Below are 14,536 nucleotides of genomic sequence, written 5' to 3' on the forward strand. Positions count from 1 at the left end.
TGGTATGAATTTTATCCTTTATTTTCTTTATATGGTACATCACATTTATCAGTTTGTGTATGTTGAACTATCTTACATATGTTGTTTATGTTGTGTATGTTGCCCCTGGAATGAACCCCACTTGATTGTGATGTATAATCTTTTTAATGTATTGTTGTATTCAATTTGCTAGTATTTTGTTTAGGATTTTAGCATCTGTATTCATCAGAGATGTCGGTCTGTAGTTTTCTTTTTTGTGTGTTATCCTTATCAGGTTTTGGTATCAGGGTAATATTGGTCTCATAAAATGAGTCTGGAAGTATTGCCTCTTCTTCAATTTTTAAAGGTATTAAATTGAAAATATTAAAAGGAAGATATTAAATCATCTTTGAATGTTTGGTAGAATTAACTAGTCAAGCCTTCTGGTCCTGGACATTTGCTTTTGGGGAGGTTTTAGATGGTTGTTTCAGGTTCCTTACTATTGATTTTCTCACTGTTTATTTAGATTTTCCAGTTCTTCATGATTCAGTCTAGGAAGGTTTTATATTTCTAAAGACTTTCCCACTTTTTCTAGGTTATTGAATTTGGTGGCATGTAGTCCTTCATTGTATTCTTCTATGATCCTCTGTATTTCTGTGGTATCTGATTAATGGTAGAAACTGAAAAAAGCACAATTATAGTAAGGGACCTAAATACCCCATTGACAGCCATTGATAGATCATCCAAATAGAAAATTAATAAGGAAATACCAGCCTTACGTGACATATTAGACCAAATGGACATAACTGACATTTACAAAGTTTTACATCCTAGAATACCAGACTATACATTCTTCCCTAGTGCACACAAATAATTTTCATGGATAAACCATATGCTGGGACACAAAACTAGCCTCAGCAAATTTAAAAAGATTGAAATCATACCAAGCATATTCTCCAACAACAATGCTTTGAAGTTGGAAATCAACTGCAAAAAGAAAGCAGGAAAAACCACAAATATGTGGAGATTAAATAACATGCTAGTAAAGAATGAGTGGGTCAAAGAAGAAATAAAAGGAGAGATCAAAAAATACATAGGAATAAATGAGAATAAAAATACATTGCATCAAAATTATTGGGATACAGTGAAAGCAGTATTAACAATGAAATTTATACCATTATAGGCCTATGTCAAGAAATAAGAAAAATCCCAAATAAACAACCTCACATTACATCATAAAGAACTAAAAAAAAGAACAAAGGAAACCCAAAGTGAGCAGAAGTAAGACAATAATAAAAATTAGAGCAGATTTAAATAAAATAGAGAACAAAAAGACAATAGAAAAAAATTAATGCAACAAAGAGCTGGTTCTTTGAAAAGACTAATCAGATTGACAAACCTCTGGCTAGACTCACTAAAGAAAAAAGAGAAAATACATAAATGAGCATCTTAACCATTTTTAAGTGTACAATTCAATAATGTTAAGCATACGCATATTTTTCTGCAACTAGTCACCCTAACTCTATTATGTTATTTTTTTTTTTCCATTCAGTACCCAAATAGAAATAAGTTTGGGAAATAAAACAGTCACAAATAAATCCTTGATTATTGCTACTAAAAATATCTCTTAAAATATAGATTTCTAGATGAGGCAAGTGACACAATAGCACTGTGTATAGTAGGGAGATTTAGTTTGTGACATTGGCATTATATAGAAAATACTACTTACTAATTAGCTAGCTGCCTTCAGGTCTGGATGGACCATCTCTTATTGTCTGCAAAGTTAGTCAATGAAATAATTTCCTAATGAAAAATTATTACAAATTTTACTTTTTTTGTTTGGTCCCTAAAGTGACCTAAAAAAACAAGAACAGCAACAAAAAGAAACAGAAAGGCATCGTGTTTTTACTTTTGTATGTATGAAAATGCAAGCATTATCAGTTAATTGTATGGGTTTTTTTATTGGCTGTTTCATTTCTTACTTTATTGTCTTCATTGTTTTACGATGTTGTGATGCACTGATTTTCCCTCCTACCCCTCATACCAACAAAGTCTATAGGAAATAAAATATCTTTATTGTAATATAATGGCACTGCAGCCATCTCATTTATTATGGAACTAAATAAACTAAAGAATTGCTTTTTATTTTAAACAAGGAGAGCCACATTTGCAGAGATGCTGGGTTTTGAAAGGTCCTAGATTATATAAATTCACAAAATAATTCCTGATTAAATGAACTATGCCATACTAAAATTTTCTAAAATTAAAGGAAAGCCTATTTTAATTCTTTTTTTTTGAAATTTAATTATTCATTTTTACTATGTGACTATGAATATGTTTAGTCAGCAAACATGAGTGTGTATCTGCTGATGAAGTAGTTACATTAGGACCACAGGAATTTTAATGTAGGAAGGAATTGGTGAAGATTTATACAGGCACTCTGGGGTATGCTCTTATTATGGAGAATGATACATGACTCTTTACTAAAGAAGAAAGATCCATGATTAAATCAGCTGGTATTGCTGATGTCATAAACCACTAATGCAGAGTTTGAATAGTTTATAAATATCAGAGGAAGCTGCTAATGCAATTACTGCATTAGTATGCAGTCGGGATCTGGTTTGGGCCTTCAAAATAAACTCCAAATGAGTCATTTATTTGCCCTTGCATAATGATAATCCTGACTAAATTCGCCCACCTGCAAAAGGTTTTGAAATTGTCTTTCATATGTCTTTCATGTGTAGAGGTTTGAAAGTAGATGATGACAGAAAAAGCTAAAGTATTTACCAGTGCATCCTAACCTTTTTTTGCGTTGTAGCATATATTGAAAAAAATCAATGTGCATCACACTGGAATATACAGAGGAGGCTTTTTTTTCCAGATAGAGATACAGTTTTCACAAGGACTAAAGGGACGAGATTGTGGCTCACCTGCAACCTGCCTGTGACACCCCAGTGGCTGTAGGACATGAATTGAGAAGCACTGAAATACAGCATTCTTCTATTCATTTAACATATAGTTACTGAATGCCTACTAGGGGCTACTTGCTTTCTAGGGATATAGTAGTGAAAAAAGTAGACAATAATACTGCTCTACCGGAGCTTTTATTCTGAGAAGGAAATAGAAAGTGAACAAGTTAGATAAACAAAATAGGGCATATTACATGGTGACGTTGTAAAACAAAAAAGAAAAAGAAAAACAAGGAATGGAGACTTTGAAATATATTTTAGATTGTGAGATCAGGGAAGACCTCACAAAAAAATGAGCTTTTTAATAAAACATGGAGGAAGTGAAAGAACTAACCATCTGCCCGACTGGTTTTGTGAAAGAACACTGTGAATGCAAGTTCTGTGTAGTATTGTCTGAGAGAGTCTGAGAATATATTAATTCTTTTTCAATAAAAATACACAGACGTATGTATATAACCTTGTAATACCTTTTCAGGGTGGATAGACAAAATTGAGTCTCTTCTATGAAAATCATGTACTTACAGGAGTTGTAAGCTGACAACCCTCATATTCAATCTGTTAGTATAGACCGAGTAACTCAACCAAGATCTAGGGACATGGTAGGGCAGCAAATACCTCAAATAATCATTTTGACTGCAGAACAAGAAATGAGGAATGAAGTGACTCCTTGTGCTGTCTGCAGAGGAAAAACAATCAGAAAAAGCTCATACTTGTGTCTATGAGCCTTACAACACCAAAACCTGATGGGCTTTCCAGGATGAAACTTTTTGTACTCTGAGAAGTGAAATATCGAGATATCAGGCCCACTTGTGCATGGTGTTTTCTTGGTTAATAATGATCACGGTAAGTGTGACTCTGACCTCAAAGCACCACTGGGGAAGGAGCATGGCATGTTGTACCTGAATCATTATTAGCAGAAACAACAGAAATCATAGCCCACACATGTTGTGTTGGACGTAAATAATGCTTACCGATTCTGGAAAGTTGCAACAGTGTGAGTGAATCGAAGGAGCCGTTGCCTTTGGAGGCCAGGCCATTGTTACCATGGAGCCCAAGTGATAAAACACACAAATGGAGAATGTGGGCATCTTCTCTGGAAAGATGCTTCAGTCTGGACAGTGGTTATGAGCAGAGCCCTTCCACAATTCCCTCATGGATGGTGCACTTGGAGGGTATATCCAAATGAGCAATACTTTAAATGTCAGTGGGGAGAAATCTCTTACCTGAGCATTTGATTATAGTTTCAGTGACATGAGGCAAAAGTCAGCCTGACTGGCTCTGCCAGATACTCCTGGACAAATTAAGAGAAAGGGCAGGGTAAGGACAGAAGACTAGCACTGCATCTCCTTTTTAGTCTGCATAGATGGGTGTGCAAGCATTGTAATTGAGATTTGAGATCTGAACATATAATTTACGAGCCAAATTGCTTATAAAAATATTCAATTTACATATGTAGTAGATACTTAATAGATGTCAGTTGAGTCTGAGTTATTCTGAAGTTATGATCAAGTTTCATATATGGCCTTAAAGTCATATCACATTTTAAGCTTTATTTAAAGTTAAATTTTGAGATACTAATTTTACTAAAAATTGAGACAAATATAACAAAACAATATTTTCTTATATGATTATAATTGAAAATCGGCTAAACTTCTTTGCTCCATGGTAACCTTAGGCTTTTCTTTTTTCTGTTTTTGACATATTAATTGGGGTATTTAATATCAATGGCATAGCCAGCCTCCAAAATGGTCTGCAATAATCCGTGTCTCTTAAAAGTCATACCCTTGTATTCTATCCCACCACATTATACCAGGATTGGTCTGTATGACCAATAGTATAAAGCAGAAGTTATTATGTGTTACTTCAAATATAAAATTACAAAGATTGTGGCTTCCATCATGGCTGCCTGCTCTCTCTCTCTCTCTCTCTCTCTCTCTCTCTCTCTCTCTCTCTCTCTCCCTCTCCCTCTCCCTCTCCCCCCCTCCCCCTCCCCCTCTGCCCTCCCCCCCCCCCCCATGTTTTGCTCTGGGAGAATTCAACTTTCATGCTGGGAGCATTGCTATGTTGAAACACACTTGGCCCAATAGGAATATAATTGGGTTTGGAAGTGGATCTTTTTACCGCTAGGTAAGCTTCTGATGATTGCATCCCCAAATGACACTTTAATTCCAAGCTCATGAACGACTGTGAGCCAGAAATACCCAGCTAAATCAGTCTCAGATTATTTACACAGGGGATAATAAATATTTGTTGTTTTGAATTTCTAAATTTTGGGATAATTTCTTATGTAGCAATAGATACCTAATACAATAGTTATTGTAAAAATCAACTTCCGATCTCAGTGGATTCACATACAGAGTTTCTTCCTCACTCACATAATATTCATTGCGGATACATTCCTGGTTGGGCAGCTCCGTGGAAGCTGTGCCCCAAGTGGTGGCTCACGGATTCAAGCTACTCACATCTAGTGATGCCACCATCTTGTGGCTTTTAAGGCACCAAATGTCAACAAGGAAGACTGGTGGAAGACAGAGCACGGAGAAAAAGAGGGGAAGTTGTATTTTGGTGGGTCGGGTTTGGAAATGGCATACGTTTCTTTGCCCACATCCATAGAACTCAGTTATAGGACCCAAACTAGTTGCAGATTAATAGTGGACTTGATGAACATGTATCATTATCTCTGTTATCTTCATTATTAATGAATTGTAACAAAGTTAGTAGCTACCAAGATAGCATCTGAGCACTCGAAAGGATTTCACATGCAATTTTGAGACAGTTCCTCAGTGCCATTTTGCATGGTCTGTGTCACTCATTTCATGAAATTGTCTTTTAATTAAGAAGTGTATTCAAATAAGATTTTTTTTTCTTTATAAGAAGTTAAAGTAAATTAAATGCGAACAAAGCAGAAACATGCCATTTTAAACATACATTAAGACATGCTAATTTGAAGGCAACCAGACATGTTGGCTAACACATCAAAAGTTACATGTTATCATTTTAAACCATCACTGGATATGCCTTAATTATAAAAAGAAATATAAGTGCACACTCTGAAATGTATTCCATTATAAAGAAGCCATTGAAATGATTCAGAATACGATACATTTTAAATTACTACAAAAATACGTAGCATTAGGAAATTATAACATAATAAACTCTAAGAATATGTTTGTAGAATATTCCAGATATTCACAGACTCTTAGTTAAGAAGCTTTGTAGTGGTTTTCTACAGCATAGCTGTAAGATATTTTAATAGCTATACTTTCCTTTCCCAGAATGAAATCATATATGGGGTGCAATGTAAAAGTAATTGTAATAACATAACACAAGTCTATGTACGACAGTTTAAATCTTCAGCATTAGGCAGAAAAATCTTTGTCACTTGTGAATTCTCTAAGTCAACTATGTTATGACTCCATGATTCTTAGAGACATCGTTTGGAAAATATATCAGCGAAGATTGTTTTTGACAGCAAGTAACAGAAAATCCAGCCTCATGTATTTTTGTTCGTATAACAATCAGAAGGTATGTGGACCAATAAGGTTAAGCTGATATCTCTAGATTCTTTTGGCGTTCGCCTAATGCTGGTTGTTCCAAGGTCTCAAAATGGCCCTTAGAGCTCTGGAAATTGTCACATTCACTGCAGGAAGACGGAGAAGAAAGCAGCAGTGTCTGTCATTTCTAATCTTTTTATCAGGGAAAAAAATGTTTTTTCAGAAGTTTCTCTATCCCCAACCTCAACTGCCTTCCACTTTGGTCTCATTAGCCAGGACTGAGACACGTAGCTGTTCAGAGCTGAGGCAGGCTGGCAAAGCAAAGAGCAGGGAAATCCCGATCGACTTAAACATGAGCTTATCCTCCAGGGCTGGATTTATGCCATCCCAAATAAGAATAAGTTCTGTCACAGTAAAGAAAAGGAGAAAAAAAAATATTCTGTAGGCAACTATGAATATCTACCCCAAGTAGATACAACATATGTAGCCGCACCTCTGATTGCAGCATCTTGATTTTGAATTGCACGTGCATGCTGGCACCTCATATTACAAGATTTCCCGGGAGGCAGTTCTAACTTAACATAAAAATTGGGTCTCGCAATGTGTAACACTTGAGAGCAATTGTTCTTAGCATATGCCATGATAACAAATATCCCCCTGTAGGTTTCAGAAAAAAAGTGAAAAGAGATGCAGATGGAGCTGTTTTACAGCCAAGTGTATTTCCATGTGGCAGCATGAACTGAGATTAGGGATAGGAATTGGGGCTTTTGCTTTTACCAGAAATTCATGTGCTAGTAGTTCTACCTAACATTCAAGGGAGTCATTTTATCTTTGTTGTGTTAGTTTTTTTCCAGCTATCTGTGCAACTGGAATAACATTTCTATCCCATTTCTATAGAGATTATATAGATTACATGAAAAGAAAAAGTGCTCTGTGTTTCCAGTGCTTAGTAAATTACATGCCTTAAATTGCTATTAGTTTGTTAGACACATCAGAAAAATTTCACTGGTATTTTTATATATCCCCTTTCTATTTATCTTTATTTCCTGATCTTTCCACAACTGTCTAAAAATACAAACAGTAAGTCTTTTTTTTTCCTATCTCCTGTGCAAAAGATACTTTATCTCCTTAAGTTTCCTGAGTTGTAAAGGAACTTTACAAAATTGTTTGTTTAGCCACTGAGTCACAGGAAAGTTCTTTATCTTACAAAAATATTAGTTATTTTATAGGGTGTTTTAAGATGTTTGTTATTGGTAATTCCAATTCTTTCTCTAAATTCATCTAAATTTCTGCTTTCTTCCCTGACCACAAAGTAAGATGTAGTGATATAATAAAAGCATCCAAACTAGTCGTCATAATATATAAATCGAATAGTGTCTTTGTCATTCATTAGCTCTTTAAACTTAGAAAGTCATGTAAAATTTCTAGATCTCAACTTTCTCACTCATAAAAAGGAATGATGCTATCTTGCCTACATTGCACACAGAATCACCTTAATCTACAATGTGTCAATACATTTCCCAAATTGTATATATTTCCAATTTATATGTGTGTAAGTATGCATATTTGATATAAAATGATTTAAACCTTTAATCCTAGTATGTTCCATATAATAAAAAATTTTCACCTGGGGATGCTAAATATTTATTACAGATTTTCTTTCAATACGGAATAAAACATAACTTGGTTAGGGTTTTCTGTTGTATTTTATACACAAGATTGATCTGTCAGTTTATTTTCAAATGCAGGCAGCACATTAAACTATTTGGAAAATGTGATCGCTTTATAAAAACTAGGACGCTACAAGAAATTGAATCCCATAACTAAAAAGAAGAAAACATTGCCTGACTTAATTCCCATGCAGGTTTCATATGTGATTTAGGCACACCTACCATGAGATCCATCTTCTTTGCCCAGCTTGAGAAAGTAGACTGGTGTAATTGCAGAAAGGAGCTTGGAATAGGAAAATTATCTCCCTTCCCCTTATATTCATATTCCAAGACATAACAGAATGTCTATGAATAATAAAGCAAGAATTCAGGAGAGAGAAATAGAGAAAATGTTTTCTTTTACATTATGCTTGTTGGAGACTTAAGTCTCTAAAAAATGTATTTCCCCTCATAGGCTATCCTCATGGTAAGCTAGAGACTATAGCAAAACCTGAAGAATATTTGGTGAGCACTTCTATTTCTGCCATAGTCTACCCTTTATGTAATAAATATCAACTTCTGTTGTCCTACACAGGGAAAGATCTCAATATCTCCCCAAAGAACATATCTTAAAGAAATACCCAGCCACCACACCTAGCTCAAAGCTGAAGATCTTTGTTTAGTGTATTGTCATTTTTCCATTAGGTTTAAATATTGCTACTCTTCGTGGAGAATACTAAGAATTAAAAAAGACAAATTATCTAACCCCACTGAAATACACACACACACACACACACACACACACACACTCACAATATATGATAGTGGATATGACAGGATAACAGAATACGTACAGTGCTTTTAACTAGAAAGTGGAATAATGAGAGAGATTAGTCACTGATCTGTGCAAATATTGAAATTCTACTGACTAGACATTGTGGAGATCCCCTTCTCTGGAGTGGTGAAAATTTTGAATTAAGACCTGATTTTACTTGGGGTGTAGGGACTCGTCATGGCCCCTGTCTCCACATGCTAGGTGAGTCTCCATATTTTAGTTTGCTCCTTGCTCACACAGGAAGTTGCTCCTGAGTTGGCTTGGCCCATGGGAGATTTGTGACATTCACTGTCTTTTTGGATATGTTCCTTGGTTTCTTTGCAAAACAAATTACTCAGAAATTCAGTAAACTTCTCATTCATGTGATTTTAGATCAGTCCAATTGCCAGTAAGCACAACCAAAATCCTTTCTTTGAAGTCCTTAAATCTTTATTTCTTTGTTACTTCAAATTGAACTCTCATTTACTGAAGCAACAGGGAAGTTCTCAGGGAGGAAGGAATTACCTATAATCTGATTTTGCCCTGAGGCATTTGAATCACTGGAGAGGTTCTGTTGTGGTTGTTTCGAAGTTTTTGTTTATTTGTTTTTATTTTAATTTTGTTCCCCACCATTAAAACTGACCTCTTATTTGAGATATTTTAAATGTAAAGGTTTTATTGGGCCTTTGTCCATTGAAGCCGTTTAAAATCTATCACTTCTCCATCTTTGCACATGCCAATATTCTGATCTGTTTCTTTTCCTGTAGGCTTGTTGACTGTCTGATTCTTTCTTATAATACCTGGAAAAACATCATCAGTAACAACTTTTATATGCTACTAAGATTCTGTTTCTAGCTTCTTCCCCACAAAGTGAACATTCCACCTTCAAAGTTATTACCAACAACATTGGGACCAAATATTTGCTATTGGATCACATAGCTCCCCAACTTCTCAGAATACAAAAGCAATTTATTCACAGTCATGGCCCAGCAGTTAAGGCAACACAATGCTGTTCAGGAATTTTGTTAAGTTATCACTTTATTTCTATAACTGGTTCCAGTACCAATTACACAGTTAGCCCTCAAATTTCACTAGCATATCACACTAGAAAGTCATTTCCTTTATTTTATTTTATTTTATTTTATTAGTTTCAGGTGTACAAAACAATGTAATAGTTAGACATGTATACTCCTCACAAAGTTATAACGCCCCCCCAATCTACTACCCCTCTGACATCATATATAGCTGTTACAGTCATTGATTCTATGCTGTACACCTGAAGCTGAAGCTGAATAATATTGAATGTCAACTATAATTAAATATATATGTGTATAAATATATGTATATATAAATTAAATATATATATATACACATATATGTATATGTGTATGTATGTGTATATATATATATATATATATATATATATATATATATATATATATATGTATATGGTCACGAGATGTGGAGTACAGCGTAGGGAAGAGTCAGTTTATTTCCTCTTGACATTACCTGTCCCAGTGAGAAAGTCTATTCCACATGGTCCTCTGAGACCCAGTCTGGAGGAGGCTCCACCATCTTGTGATGCCATGTGGCTTCTGGGTTAAATGCTCATGGCTTATTGCCCGGAACTGGTTATTAGGCCCAAACATAAAAGGTACTTTGTTGAAGGGACACTTATAGAGTAAATATTTTGTGAGAGCTTTTGTCTTTGCCACACTCACCTAAGTTGCAGTTGGTATGAAACCCTGCAAATATATGGGAACATGATTCCGTAAAAGCTCAAGGAATTTTTATTTTAAAAGATTTTCAGATGTTAGAATAAAATCTCAGATAATACAACTTAGAAATAAGTGAAGAAATGATCTTAATTAGTTCCTCGTCACACTTCTGTCTTCAGTGAATTTGAAGTCAGGAAAAGACAATTAGACTTCTAAATTGTCAGAGTAACAATCATCAAAACTGACTCAAATGGACTGTAACTTTACAAATAATTTTCTTAACATTTAGACATGTGTGTCTGTCGTATGTAGTATATAATAAAAATAGTGCAATAAGATTTTCTTTTAATGTGTTTTTAGGAGAGAGAAACTAACAATCACTATTGTACTCAATTTTTCACTCCGTATGTATCTAAGAATACATACTTGTAAATTAAGTGAAAAATCTGAAATTTTAACTAAAATCAAGGACATTTATATATATCAAGCACAGTTCAATTTTTTTTTTTACTGATAGTTTTTATTGGTATAAATGGAAAAAATCATTCATGTTGGACTTAAATATGTAAAAAGTACATGCAAGATTTAACTTTGAATGAACGTTTTTCCCTGTAATGAATATTTTGATTAAGGTAACAAACCTTTAAAAGTAGAGATCATTATATTAATATAAATGTGGTCTAAAGAGCAGCTGATGCCAGTTGAGACATGAAACATTTAATTTAGAAATGTGTCTCCTTCCACATTTAATTTTTTTCTCATTGTCTTATTTCACTAAAATTAAATACTTCTGTGAAAACAAGATAATTGTTTCCTAAAGATTCATAAGCTTGTTTTATATTCCTCTTTAAAGGTCTCATTCCATAGTTTATAAGCGTATCATTTTTTGCCACCACTGACTGTATTTTCGTGAATAAAAATAGCCCATGTAATCCATCAATAGGAAAACATTGTGTAAATCTAACGTTTACATGATTGGCTTTCTACGTGAAGTGTATAACAAAGCTAAAAACCTAGGATTTATTGCCTAGAAACTTGGTCATTTCTGTTTGTGTCTCCTTCTGTTACTTTTTCATGAACCAATTTCCTATCTTAATAGAAGAATTATTTTTTCTAATGTAGCAGTTCTTTGTATTTGTTTGTTTCAAAGACCCACTTGACTATCCAATGAAAGCCTCATCTCTCAAGGGAAAATATGCACAAAATTCAGGCATACAATATTAGCTTGTGCCCTAAGCCTAACTAAGACCCTGGTGAAAAATCTTTTTTTTTTTTTTCCCAAATAAAAATACATTTTCTTGATTCCAATTTGTTAAACTTTTTGGAGTACTTCTTCCTTTGGGCTCTAGTCTTTTTCTAGATTCCTGATCTTTGTCACTTAGTGTTCTTACATTATCGACATACTGCTCATGCAGAATGTCAAGAATTACCTAAATTTTCAAAATATGATTGGTTATTATTTATTTCCTATATTACCCAACCTCCTGATCCCTACCCCCCACTCCCATTTCCAAGACCAGGAACTGCCTTGACCACGTAGATTGTGTCTTTACAGGTATCCAGTTTTTGTACTGTTATTTTTTCATTGATTTCCCAATTCCATATTCAGTTTGCTTCTATAAGCAGATGTTATTCCAATAACACAAGAAAGTACATTCATATACTTTTCTTACCTCAAAAGACTAGGAGATTTCTGGGAATCTTCTAAAGCATAGAGCTTTAGTTCTACGTATGTAAATGTTTAAATAATGTCATTTAATTTTAGTGTGTACATTTAATTTGAATCTCAGGCATGTGTACTGAATAATGCAACTCAGTATATTTCCATTGCACGATGGAAATTACGTTTTGAAAAATTTCTACAAATCAGAAACTGACAATTACATACTTGACTGTGGTTAAAGAAACATGGTAAAATTAAAGTCTGAAAATCTGGGTTCATGTGTTGACTTTTCCTAACAAGTATCCGCTCCTCAGGTGAGTCAACTAATGGGTCTGGTCTCAATTTCCTCACCTGTAAATAATAATCTCTAAAGATTTTTTTTTTTTTTCCCATAGTAACCAGAATCTAGATTAGTCAATATTTAAATTATATTTGCTTTGCTCCAAAAATGAGGAAAATCAGCTTACAAAGATTCACATAGAGAGATAGAATAAGTTAAAATGTAAGTAATAAAATATCAATGAGTAATTATGGCACACTTTTTGTGCACAAGGAGCTAAAGGAGTTGCAAATTGAGCAGAAATATAACTAACAACATGTAAAAACATCATGATACATCAAATTAGAAAAAATAAAATCCCATGCACAGGCACAAAAGAAAACCCACGTTTTTTCAAGCCCCAAAGATTTTTTTATTAAGAATATTTTAATTTTAATAACGTTAAGTTTGAAATTCACAATAGAAGCTATGATTTCCTTAAAAACTATCTCCTCCCAAAAATTCATTTGAAAAAAAAAAAAAAATTATGGCTATTTTAGCCATAACAGCTGAAAAATATTTTTAAAGCCCAATTTTTCATTTTTGAATATGGTGATATTTTTCTAAAAACTCTTATCAGGGTCCTTCTAACTGAGAGGAGGATCGTGAATGAGTAACTTAAAACTTCATGGGAAGAGACAGGGATAGGAAGCAAAGTTGGGAGTTAAACCAAAAGAGGCAATTTTGAATCTTTTACACTAAAATAAAATAACAAATGCATGACAGTATGTAAATAAAATGTAAATGTCTCTTACCCATTTTAGATGGGGGATGACAGGCAGTACACACCCCTGCACTTTTTTCTGCTGCCAAGATGACTTCTTAAGAGAATGATCGTGAACTGACCATGATGCCATGACAATGTTGTGTGTAAGGGGAAAAAAATATGGGACATAGATATACTGAGAATAGGAATATTCCTGACATTATACTAGATATACTCAGACACTATCAGAGACATTTGAGTGCAGTTTATACAGTTCAATCCTGCTCTTTTGATTTCTGGACGATTCGCCATTGAGTTTGTCTGGCATTTGACAATGGTCCCTGCTTTTCTGTATATGGTTTCTCCATCCTTTGGAACAAAGGATCAAGTAGAAACTTATTCTCTATGTTCTTTCTAGCTGTTACTTTTCTTTTACTGTATAATGCTGTAGCAAAATTAAATCAAGGTCTATGCCGTTGATCCACAAAGAAAAAGATTCTCGATGCTTCAGTGAAGTTTGAGGCTTGGCGTGGGAAATTACTCAAGTTTTCTTCAGCATGTTTCATTTTCTGATGGCAGTTTATAATACTTCTACAATTTTTAGATGTAGTCAGCAGTTTCCCTTGACCAAGCATCACTAATCCCTCTCTACCCAGCATAACAACTAGGCAGAAGGAAAAAAAGTAGGGAGACCCAGAGGAGAATTAGAAGAACCTAGGTGAGGAAGGAAGAGAAAGATTAGACCAGCAGACAAATATTCCTTAGCCAGTTTCTAAATAAGAAAGGCTTGGAAATTTATAGCTAAATACATTACTTCATATTCTATTGGTTTAATAAGTTATGTATCAAAATACTGCATTTTATGCATAACCTGTTGTATGTGATTCAGTTTAAATTTTCTGAATTGGAGTTATGTATCATTTTTGTTCCATAGTTTGAGATAAGTCATTCTGTTCATTTTACTTGGTGTTGACACATTGTATCTATATTTGGAATTAAAGAGAAAATGTCACCCTAACGGATATATACTCTTGAGAAATGGTAATATGCTCATTAAGCACCATAGTTTGTTTTCCATCTGATAGATTCAAGCACCATTAGGTATGGTACGTGTGTAAAAGACAGAAAGGATGGTGCCGCATATCTTGTTTCCCTTCCTACCTCCCCCAACCAATCTTTAATAAAAAAACTACCTTAGCGACCATACCCAGGAGACGCTGCTTCCAGGTAGTTCCTCCTCCTTTAC

The 14,536-nt window shown here is 34.2% G+C and overlaps 1 protein-coding gene across 2 annotated transcripts in view; it reads left to right on the forward strand.

The window, feature by feature from the left end:
• The window catches only part of GALNTL6 (polypeptide N-acetylgalactosaminyltransferase like 6), a 938,097-nt gene that overhangs the window by 446,860 nt on the left and 476,701 nt on the right, over window positions 1-14,536 (forward strand). The window lies entirely within an intron of this gene.

Source organism: Rhinolophus sinicus, linkage group LG07 (assembly GCF_036562045.2).
Source record: "Rhinolophus sinicus isolate RSC01 linkage group LG07, ASM3656204v1, whole genome shotgun sequence".
In the NCBI taxonomy this organism is placed as follows: Eukaryota; Metazoa; Chordata; class Mammalia; order Chiroptera; family Rhinolophidae; genus Rhinolophus; species Rhinolophus sinicus.